Source organism: Acyrthosiphon pisum, chromosome A2, assembly GCF_005508785.2.
Source record: "Acyrthosiphon pisum isolate AL4f chromosome A2, pea_aphid_22Mar2018_4r6ur, whole genome shotgun sequence".
Classification (NCBI taxonomy): Eukaryota; Metazoa; Arthropoda; class Insecta; order Hemiptera; family Aphididae; genus Acyrthosiphon; species Acyrthosiphon pisum.
Genome location: NC_042495.1, coordinates 47,461,864 through 47,474,968, shown reverse-complemented (window position 1 = coordinate 47,474,968; position 13,105 = coordinate 47,461,864). Strand labels below are relative to the sequence as shown.

General features: G+C 27.6%; 1 protein-coding gene across 1 annotated transcript in view; it reads right to left on the bottom strand.

The window, feature by feature from the left end:
• Window positions 1-13,105, bottom strand: part of LOC100165954 (protein PRY1) — a 50,511-nt gene that overhangs the window by 22,653 nt on the left and 14,753 nt on the right. The gene's annotated exons all lie outside the window — the stretch shown is intronic.

The following is a 13,105-nucleotide window of genomic DNA, read 5'->3' as shown; positions in this document are numbered from 1 at the left end:
AATTATTGTTATTATAATATTATTATAATTATTACTCACTGTATTGATTTGATTGTTTTGTTTAGAACTTGTCGTTTTTACATTAACGACTTGTTGGAGTATCTTCCGTGCTCTTAAGTGAGATGACATAATTTTAATTATAATAATTAATTATAATAATAATTATTAAGAACGTTAGTCATGTCTCTTCTATACGATGACGATGAAAGAATGAGGGTCGACGATCAAAATAATATAACATACCACACAATTATGATAACCGAAATAATAATAAATTGTTAATAATAATATTAATATCATTGGAGAATATTTTGGTCATATTTTTCTATAAATAATATATTAATATTTTATATTTATTTAAACCATAATTTTAATGCAAGAACGCCGTATTTCAATATACGGCTTTTATCGATATCTGTATCAAAAAATATTTTAGTGCAATAAGGCCGTATTTCATTATGCGGCGGTATTGTTCTAAATAATTATATTTAGAAGGCCACATTTCGTTTTACGGCTTTATTGTTATCAACTACCTATAAAACTGGTTCAGTGCAATAAGTTTATTTCATTAATAGTAAATTTAATAATATAGTAACATAGATCGCGCCACTCTATAAAAATAGAGAAAAAAATTACGAATTCAGAGATACCAAAACCTTAAAATTTAAAAATTTCGATATACGGCCCTCTTGTACTGACAGTGCGATTTCATCCTTCGTTTCAAATTGCACGACAGATCATTCCGGTGACATTGTTAACAACACGTTTCCTCTTTTTAATAAGTCCATACATTTTAATTTTTAGGCCTAAATGTAGATAGTTTACTTTACACTATCTATACATTAAATTTTTCAGCAAAAAACGTGATTTAGATTTTTTTCTAAAAAATATCGTTAACAAATATACCTACCTAAATTATTATTAGTGGGTTAACATTATAATTCTTAAAATAAATTCATTAGAGAAAACTATTATTACGATACGTGCGGGTACCTAATGGAAACGGTTTTCAAAAATAATTGTGCATCATTCTGTTCAGAAACTAAGTCAAAAATAATTAATGGCGTGTTAGATAAATATAAATTCTGTAAACCAGCTGACCCACCATCCATTCAATATCCACAATACTAATTTCCATCACCCGAAGACATTCCACACAACTCTTTGTTTAATATAATTTAAATAAACGATTTGTATAACGTGTTTAAATTTATAGTGAATAAATATATTTTTTTTAATCCAGACGTTCACACGGTACCACTGTACAATTTATAAACAGTAATTTTATCGACTTAGATACATACAAGTTGATCATAAAAAAATTAACAGCTCAATGAGTGTGGCGTCATTTCAGTTTTTGAGAGAGGAGGGGAAACATTTTTGACCGGACCATTATAAAAGTGAAGAAAAACGGCTCGATAACAATTGCATTACATTACATTACATTACAATTGCATTTTTAGCTCAATACGAATATACTTCTTACATAATTGTAGGTATACTTATACTAGTTACTATCACGGTTATCTGAGATAACCGTAGTTAGTGGTTACTGGTTACTGGTTACTATCATACGCATAAATAACCCATTTTTTCGAGAGATAATAACGACTAAATAATTAATACATAATATGTAGAGGGATACCTAATTTTCTAAATATATTACCTATTAGCTACTATATGAAGGCCCCGGTCCGCTAATGACGAGGGGGACAAACGTAGCCTATACTATTACAAAGTATATTTAGTAGTATAAACATTCAGTGAAAATTGTATGTATTTAAAAATGTATAAAATGTTCAACTTTTATAGCTAAGGATTGAAAATTTAAAACAATAGGTTCCACGTAAATAGGTTATAATATATATTATATAAATTACTTTATTTACATTAATATTATCAAATATACTAAGGGCCCGTTTTACAATCATAGGCTGAGTGACCGTCTTCACTCAGAATCGTTTTTCTAATACAATGATATTATATTATCATTGACTTCAAATCACGTTTAATGATAAGATCTTATCTTTAATCGTGCTTCAAATTTAACACTATCAATTACAGTGACCCACTTGTAACCTACTGTACAGCAGAGCGACACCCACTTGCCCACCTTTTGTTTAGTTGTAATTCATAAATTAATAACCGTAGCTACTATAAATATTCCCCATATACTTTTTTAGAATTTTTTATACAAAGTATAATTTTCAAAATATTTTAACTCTTTTTAAATTATTTATAAACACTTGACATTTTCGTTTTTTTTCTATGCTCAACGTTAAAAAAATTAATGGTTACTAATTTAAGCTATAGTAGTAAAAAAATATTATATTAATTATATTTTTTTTTGTTAATAATTAATAAATAAATTAGGTTATAATAACAATAAATAAAATCGTGTACCTAACACATTTTTGTACAGTATTTCGCCGTATATGAAAATGGTTAAATTGCTTTTGGTTTTGATATAATTTAAGAAATAATTCAGAATACACAATTATGCATTTATATTATTTAATATTGTTGTAAAATTATTAAATTAGATACACAAACGACTAACGAGTAATTTATAACTAAAATGTTGACCTAACATCATGAATGTACATTTCTTCATAACTTCGACGTTTTTCGGTTTTTGTGCACGAAACTATATTACCTATAGTTTTGTCAACGTGATAATTATAAAACATGCAATCAAAACATTTAATTTGCTTATAGCATGCAATAAAATACCAAACCTAAATAATTAAGGTATTATTTTTTAAACATAATAATACAAAAGGTACCTAGGTTGCGGCTTTCGCTACTAAATCCCATACTATACTATTGATTTTTATTTTTTTAAGTTTCAACTTCCCACAGCTTTATACAATTATTAATGTTATTGTTATACCTATACTCCTTATTATACATTTTATAATAGGTCATTTTACAGGGAGGATTAGTATATATAACCTTCCCCCGAAAATTGATTTTTGTATACAAATAGGTAGGCACTTACTTAATTTAATGAGACACAAAATGTATGAATATTTTCTAAAAGGCAGAGAGGTCTGATGAAAAGTTGTGGGGCTCTGTCGCTCTAATACACAGTTTAGCTAGAATTCCAATAAATAATATATTTTTATTTCTGAATTCTGTTACATACATTATGAACAATAAATTCAAAAATAGTTCAATAATCACTGTAATAATTTATAAAGTGATATTTATCTAAATATACAGTGTGATCACGATATTAGGTACCACTGAATATCTCAGATGGGTGACTTGCGCAATTCGATTTACTTTTTTTTAACGGCAACCCCAATTTTTTTTTTGCAGATTCGGATAGAGTATTTTTTTTAAACATTTATTGTATAAAAAATGTTTTTCTATTTTCAAAACTAACCAAGTTAGAGTAAGTCAAAAATTGGATTTATGCATAATTTGTGTTTAATGATATTTTCATTTATAACCACTGGAAATAATAAAATAAGTATGAAATAATTAAACATTATTTTTAGTGTATGATATTTTGTCAACTGTATTAATTAAATGTACAACAAAATAGTTATAACTTATAATGATAATAGTAATAGTATTATAATAATATTATAATAAAAAATAAAATGTATTAAATACATTATTTTATCGTATGAATTGTTCAAAGTTTTCGCCATCATGTTCAAAACATGATTCTAGTCGTCTCAAAAATTAAATTAAAGGGTTATCATAAAATTTAGTATTGAACCAACGTATAAATTCCAACCTACAAATAGAATCTCCTGCACGCAAATGATGGACAAAATCGATTTTATATGGGTGCATTTTGTGCTTTTTTAGAATTTTTTGGACATAACCATATGAAACTCCACTTTCGAAAGCAACATGCCTAATTGATGAATGTGTATAAGCCCTTATGTATGCTAGTACCTGTAATTATGTATCGTCATAGTGATCATAAATGAAAATATCATTAAATACGAATAAATTATGCATAAATCCAATTTTAAACTTACTCTAACTCGGTCAGTTTTTAAAATAGAAAAAAACTTTTTATACAATAAATGTTAAAAAAAATACTCTACCCGAATCTACAGAAAAAAACTGGAGTTGCCATTTAAAAAAAGTAAGCCATATTGCGCATGCATGTACCGGTGAGCTAAAATTTTTAAACTAAGTGCTCCATATCACCTCCCGAAAACCCCATTTCAATACAGAGTCACCCATCTGAGATATTCAGTGGTACTTAATATCGTGATCACACTGTATAATAGAGTTACATGTACAAACAGAACAAAAATAAATTTATTGGAGATCAGAAGAAATTTCATTATGAATTAGTTAAAAATTTAAAACTATAATCTTATCATATAATTATACGCACATTTTTAACTAGATATTAAATTATTAAATGTAATATTATCGAATAAAAAAAATCCTTTAATTTATATACATAGATATATTTTATGGCTTGAAATTACTGTATACTCACTTCAGGGAAGAATTTTTTCATTTTTTCATTAAAAAAATCAGCCCTTGTCCCTCGATGAAAGACTTTAGCCACCACTAATTTTTAACAACAAAAATTGAACACCAACACGTTAAACTTTGTATAGAATACTGAATAAGTAAGAATGAGATTTAATTACGCCAAACATATTTTTAATGCGTCTAAACCCCCAAGGTTGTTATTTTAAATAAATTGTACAGTACACTGTTATTTTAATGACAATTTGCACAATTTTATACGATATATATAATATTATATTATGTATCATGACGTGTGATGTATATACAGAAAATATAGAACATACATAAATTTATACGTGTTAACGCATTGATGGTGCATAATAGTAATATGTGTGTAATACATATTTTTAGAACTATATATAACTAGTAAACCGTCAGATAATACATAATATATTAAATATGAATATATATTTTAAGAGTGTTCTCAATATTTAATATTATATTCCAGTACAAGAAAAGTATTAGATGTTAGTTTTAAAATTATGATGTGATGTGTTTTTATTATTTTGAGTAGGTAAATATTAAGTAGGTAATAGGTATATATAAATATAGTGACCTAACAAAGGGTAATTAATATTTAGTTTTATAATAAATGGATAATGCAGTTGATACTTTGGTAGCAATACTTTTAATCATTTGTGAGGAAATAATCATTAATGTTTAAAAGCAATAAATAAAAACTGTACATTCACTTAAATTACTAATAATTATTAATGATTATTTAATAAAAATATAATATAATCAGTGCTGAACTACTGTCCTTGTTGAAAATGCACGCTTAGTTGTCATAATATTGGTGCTCCACGATATTTTATAATTTTTTTGTGGTTTTTCAACTTGAAATATATAAGCTATTGTGGAACTTTAGGTAAGTACTTGTGTTAATTATAATAAATTTTTTAACTATCTATGGTTGTATTATTTACAAATATATTATATATATCTATATAATTATATGTTTGATATATATATACCTACATTCGGTAACTACATTTAAAAATACTTATGTTTATATTTTAACTAATTTCTTAAAGATAAACCTACTTGAAGTTAAAATAATGGTGAATATACATAAAGCTTTGAATGGATTTTAAAGAAACATTTATTTATGATTAATATTATAGATAACCACTAACCACAAGTTTTAACCATTCCCCATCTACACGATAACATAAAATTCAAGTACCTATATATCTGCGTATAAACTACTTTCGTCACTACTTATTTTATTAAAAATAGTTTAATTTCATATTTACATTAAAAATATTGATGTGTAAATCAGCACATAATATGAAATATTAAGAAAAAATAACAAATTTATTTCTATAACCATAATAACAATACAATATACAGTACGATTATCCAAAACTATTATCATTATTATTCACAGGTACAGGTAAAGGTACCTACATAACGTGTACCTACTGCACGCGGATTGTTAACTTCTATTTTATTACATCAAATGAAACAGTGAGTAGGTACATAGGTCGTGTCGTCGAGTTATTAATATATTTGTTTGTTGGACTGTACTCTCACTACTCAGTGCACTCAAGTAAATAATTATTGTTTGTCTATTTTGCGTACATAACAATAATAATTATTGTTATATTGTATTATAATAATATTGTAGTCGTAATATGAAACGTTTTAAAAAAAAATGCAAGGTGAATGGTGTAATGTATTATAATACTAGCTGATTCCGTGCACTTCGTTGCCCGTTAAATGTACCAACTCTATTTGACTCAAACTTTTTTCATTCGTTATTTAATATTCGGTGTATGGTGTTCAAAATGTATCTTAACTTTTCCGTTTTCCGGAATAAAAATTCTGATTCGCAGCAGGGGCGGCTCCAGAGCCTTGGTTAGGGGGGGGGCCAAGTTATAATTTCACAAAATCTTATAACAAAAGAAAACAAACATTTTTACAACACAAATTCAAGTCGTCTATTTTTATTCCATTTACCCAGCAGGTACATCGTATACACCGTCATACCTCTATGACCCATATAGTCCATATGACAATATTATAATAATTTAATATGCATTTATTTTAACAATATATATTTTTATAAATACGGGCGTTGGGGGGGCCGCGGCCCCTAGGGCCCCCCCTGGAGCCGCCCCTGATTCGCAGCAGTATATTATCAGGTAGGAAATCTACCTACGGTAGATCGCGGACCCCGTGCTGTTTGTACGTAGGTGTATGATTTAACTCTAAAGTATCAAAGTTATACCAAGTTTGTCGTATTCCACCTATGATGGATTAATATAATCAATTAATACAAAATCCTATAACCTAACATAACTACTATCAGATGAATAAAAAAAAAACAAAATTAACTATTCCTAAATTAGTCTGTCTTCTTCCCAGAGGTTTAATCTACACACAAACATTAATTTATATAATATGACAAAAAATAATAATACAAATCAACAAACATGCCCGATTAACCAATAGCAACCAATATATAATACACTGTTACGCCATAGTTGTATTTTATAAATCCAGATTACCTACTTTTCCAGTGGGTTTTCCTACAATTTTCTTTCGTTTAAACCTTCTCCTGGTAATTACGATCATCTTAAAAACAATTTTATAATTCAACAAATTAACAGATAAACATAATGGGTCATATTCGTGTATTGTACATAGCACACGTATCTCGCACATCCCAGTGATATAATACATAATATATCAAAATCGGTTGAGTATTTCGGATATAGATTATAACATAGATAAATTTTCGAGTTTTACTTCTCGAAACAATTCATACTGTTGACGATAAAACACACACAAAAGAAAAAAGGTCAGGTTACAGGTAGCTGGAAACCTACTATCGCGGTCAGTCACGGGAATATCCGAAATACACCATGCAGATTTAAATTTAATATAAAAGATTAATTCCGAACATTTTCATACTCACTTACCTTTTAAAACTTCTCTGGACTTCCACAAATAATTTAAGACCAAAATGAGCTAAATCGGTCCAGCCGTTTCGAGTTTTAGCGAGACTAACAAACAGCATTAGATTTATATATAAATAGATTATACTCCGATGTATAGTTTCCAAGTGATAGTTTTTATAATATATATAATATTTAGGGTTACTGTAATTTATTTTTATTGAACTGCATGAAGAGCTTTATTTAAAATAATTAACTATTTTGTTTACCTAGTCTAAATAGATATGGGTACATGAGACAATATAATATTAAAAGAATACTATACAGGATATTTCATTAGATTGGCGGAAATCTGGGTGAAGAGGCTTGGGGGGATTAGCCTCCCCAAAAGTCCATCGATCCCTCTCATTTTTAGTTTTGTAAGATCAAAGCCCCCCCACTCAAATTGATGTTAATAATGTTAGCCCCCCCTGACATTTTTATAGATTTCCGCCTATGAAATTAGATGGGTTTTGCACTGTTGTTTGAAAGATATTTCGAAGCTATTCGAAAGCTACTCAAAAAAATTTGAAATAATATTAGAATATTGTAATTGAGAGAGAATTGTATTTTGTATTGACCTACTATAAAACTTGAAGGTAATATTTTCTGTTTTTGTAAGTCAGATTTTCGAGATATTTCAATTGCAATATTTTGCATTCACATATAACTCGGTGTAAAATTTTAAAAATCGTCAAAAACTGACGTGCAAAAATAGAAAATATGGTTACCTTTATGTTATAACTTACTATCCACGCAAATAATAGGTACAACTAACGAAACTAAACGTGAACTAATGAACATACATTTTGCTGTTACGCACCTGTAAGACGGAGACGACAAATGCGGGTGTGGCATCCTCATGATAGTTTTTACTTTTTATCACTGCGCGTCTCATCATGGAAATTAAATATTTTTTTATTTTTTTTTATTTTAGTTCCATAAATAAAATGTTTATCTCTTTTTAATTTTGTTGCAGTCAGAAATATCCAACGCTTGGTTATTATATGCTTATTATTAACCATAATTAAAAAAAAAAAAAAAATGTTTTATGTATTGCCTATTGACTATTGCAAAATAGTACGAGTACATAATATTATTTAATATTTATAATAAAGTGAACAACAATATTTAAAACATTGTAGGAATGTGGCCATGGGTATTAATTTTTATATTTAAATTCAAACTTTATTTTTAAAAAAAATGAAGTCCTTCCTAAAATTCAAATAAATGATTGCCTATGATTCTTTAAAGTAGGTTCACGCCTATAGTATTCATGTGGTGAACATGATTTTAAATGGCAGCGGTATTAAACCTACTCTATAAATTGTTATGTATTTAGTGAATTAACTGGTTTGTCATACTGAAAATATGTTTGAAATATAGTTTTCGGTTTTTAATAAAGATCAAGTAGATTATCAAGTGACGTATAGTCAGTTTATTAGTAAACTAGCATCATGATCACTACGAACGGACTACTAATTTGTTTATATATTTTTTTCAAATGTCATCACGATCGTATTCATTAGACAATTAATAGTTAATACTCTGCATTATTATGATTTAGATTTATCCTGTATAGTTTGTATATCATAATATTAAATCCACATAAATATTTAATTAGTTTTCAAAGCTTATTTAATCAATAAAATATATGTGACTTAAGTGATAAAAATTTGATAATATTGATCGTCATTACTAAAATAATTACATATATATTATAATGGAATATGGATTATATGAATGATATAATACAATAATATATATGACATTTTAAAAATATATAGTTTAAATATACTCATGAATCATATACATTTATATATATTTTGTTTATACAACACTGTAAAATATAACAGTTCATAATGATATAATTAGGTACACATTTTACTAAAAAGTTTTTAGTATTATCTATATTTATGTATAAGCATTGAAAAGTTAACATAATTATTTTTATTTAAATTTATTAAATCAAATCAAGTTAAGATTTAACAAAAATAATAAATATTATTACTGATTATTACAAAATAAGATGTGTTTAAAAAATTGACGAGTCAAATAAATTTTATAATTTCTCCGTCTGACCCTTTGTAGTTCTGAATTAAGTACATTTAACTGTAGATACTTAAAATGAAAGTTGCTTAACTAAAATGACATGCAATAATGACACCAAAAAATGATTACAATAATAATTATTCTTAAATAAAATCGATTTGAGTATTCGCTGAATCGTATAATAATGATGAGGAACCATATTAATATCAGTATTATATTTTTAACCTAAAATGTAATATACTATGTTTACAACTTATTTATAATTAGTAAAATTAATAATAGAAATTCAAGAAAATAAATTAATGGTTTTTATGTGATAATTTTATTTTATTTTATATATAAATATATCATATTATTTATGGATAGGCATTATAAATTATATCAATACAGTATGTTTATTTAGATGAAAAAACAGCAAGAAGATTATATTAAAAGCTTTTTGTTCACAAAACAAATTTGTTAACATTAAGAAATTATTAACATTTAACAATATCCCCTTTATAAATGTATATATGAAAAATATAAACGTAATATTATCATCTGTAATTTTTTAGATCAAAAGTCTCATTATTATGTACTATGATACATCGTCATACCTTATTTCTAGAGTTAGGATGTTAATGACCTAAAACACACACACAAATTCCCTAAAAATATATGCTAAGATCCATTAAAAACTCCAAAAAATTAACTTAAAAAATGACCAAAAAATCTACTTAAATAAGAAAAAAATGAAATTGAAAAATAATAATTTGATAATGATGGGTATCAAAATAATTTAAAATATGAATTGTAATATTAATAGACAATAGTAATTAGTATACATTTAAATTTTAAGAATTATATAAAATTATTAAAATGAGTTGGTACTCATTAAAATACTAAGCAAATTTCTTTAAAATCTAAAACTTGAGAAAAATGCTCCCACATAATACAAAAACTACAAAAATTACCTAAAATATGAAGAAATGACGTAAAAATGAAAAAAATATGGTATTTAAAACAAAAAATGCATTTATAGCTAAAAATGCAAAATAAACTAAATATATTCTGAATCAAGAAAGTATGAATAAAATGTTTAACTAAGATAGCATTGTATAGGATAAAAGGAAAAAATTGCAAAAATCATCAACATCCTAACTCTATTTATCTCATACGCGTGCACACGTGGACCCCAGCGACTTAAGCTTAGTTTAGTTAAGATATGCTAATAGTTGAATAATATTTCTTGAGTTTTGAGTTTAGACATTTTTTCATAGGTAAGATAAGACATTTAAATAAAAGATTTCCAACAAGTTTTTCTACCATTATCAAAAAAAAAGTTCACCGAAAAGTTACGCTATCTATAGCCATGAGATATTTTCAATTTTAGATTCTTAGCGGAGCGAGAAAGCTAGTGGTTTTACAATAATGTTTATTTTTAATTTTTTTTTTATCATGTATACAAAATTTATACTCTTCCATATTTTGAGTGCTTCGATTTCAACATAATATAGTATCTTCTATTTTTGCAAATTGGATCAAGTTCAAGTTATTTGATGCCACAAGAAAAACCACCGAAAAATTATGAAAAACCGCTAAAAACGGAATTTTAATTTCTAACGCTTTGTTTATCACCATAGAAACGAATAAAAATAATAATATTATAATATTAATTCAACTTACAGAATATAATAAATAATAACAATATAAAATATTCAAATTGACAAATGTTCCCAGGGGCGGACTGGCTATTTTTGGCCCGGGGTGCAAAATTAATTAGGGGCCCTTAATTTTTTTCAAACCTACCTAAATTAGGAAAGATCCCTTAGTTTTATAAGTAAATATAAAAAAAAAATTAAGAATAACATGTTTTTTATTTGAAGAGATGTTGAAATATGTTATTTTATTTTTATTTTGTATAATACTGTATTATACCAGTATTATACCGTATACCGACTGTGGTAATCAGGGGCCCGGATCATAAATACAAACGGGGGCCCGGGGTGCTACTTGGTGTATAGCACCCTGGGCCAGTCCGCCCCTGAATGTTCCGCTCAGAATCGTTTTTCTTATACAATGATATTATATCATTGAATTCAAGTTTAATACAATCCATTATACAATGACCCACTAGTAACCTACAGAGTGGCATCCACTTATTGGCTTTTTATTATTATTTTTTTTAATTATTAAATTTGATTATTTTTACAAGTACCTATGCTAGAGATGACACAACGTCTCCGCTCAGAATCGTTTTTCGTATGCAACTATACATCATTAAATTCAAATATAACACATCCACTACAATGACATACTCGACAACTACAGCAACCCACTTTTCCCCCTATTTTAGTCAAAATGTATAAGCAGTGCACCTTCATTACGAATCCGATCGACGATTGGATTGGACCATTAGGTTGAAGCAATATTATTTATTTACCATTTAATTACGAGGAAATGTGTTTAATTTCAACAGTATCATACATAATCTAATTAAATTAACCATATCCGAAAAACATAAAAATGTTGACTCTTTTTGATTAAATTACCATATGAAAAAATTGCATTAAATTGCAACAATTTCTATTAATAGAAATCTAAATTAATTACTTTTTTAAATTCTAATTTTTCTAATTTTCTTATTCTATATGATAATTTTATAATTCAAAATGAAATAATATTTAAACTATTTATGAGAAAATATTCTGTTTTTCTTGAATTACATTTCCCAGTCTCTATATGATGAAATGATGTGCGGTATTTAAATTTAAAATTCTTGAATTCAATTTTTGTGGTAATTTATTTTCCGAGAATATTGTTATACTCACATAGCCTCATAATATTATTAATAATGACCTAAAGGCTAAAACATACCTATAGTTTTGTACTTTTGTATTTTATTTATTTGTGACCAGATTTAAGATTTTCATCTTGTGATTTTAACATTTTTTAAGATATTAATACGCCTTGTAAAATAATACATTTAAAAAGTTAGTCAGTCTGTATTATACCGTGTCTATAGTACCTATAATATAAAAAAAAATCCAGTTAACTTAAATGGATTCGCACACTTCAAAAATGATGAACAAAGTCGGTGCCAACGTTTCGTCCGGCAGGCACTATAGAAACTGCAGTTTTCAAAAACCGTGTCCAAAACCCAGAAGGAAACTGATGGGCGGCTGTGGCGTCAACGACGATCGCCTGAACAGCCTTCCCCTTGCGCCGAGATTGGCCGTGTGTCAAAATGCTGATGGTCGCCGTGAGCGGTGAGTTTAAGGCTGTTGGTTGCCAGCCGACGATCAATGCATAATCTGCCTTACCCACTGCGGCATGAGTGCACCGACACTTGAAGGAACGTGCCACCGCTCCTCAAGTGGACCGTATCCACCGGCCCGGAGACGTTGGTGCTAACATTGGACGACGGAATCGGGATCGTGATCCAACACCTGTTCGTGACAATAAAAGGCTACGAATAGCTATTTGTCTGTATTGTCAATGGCGGCTAAATACGATGACAAGTGGGAACAAAATATGCAGTTGGTTCGATGCTCATCTGCCCATGCGGTTCGTAAGTGTAAAGCAGTGGCGTATTTAGGATTTTGTCATGGGAGGGG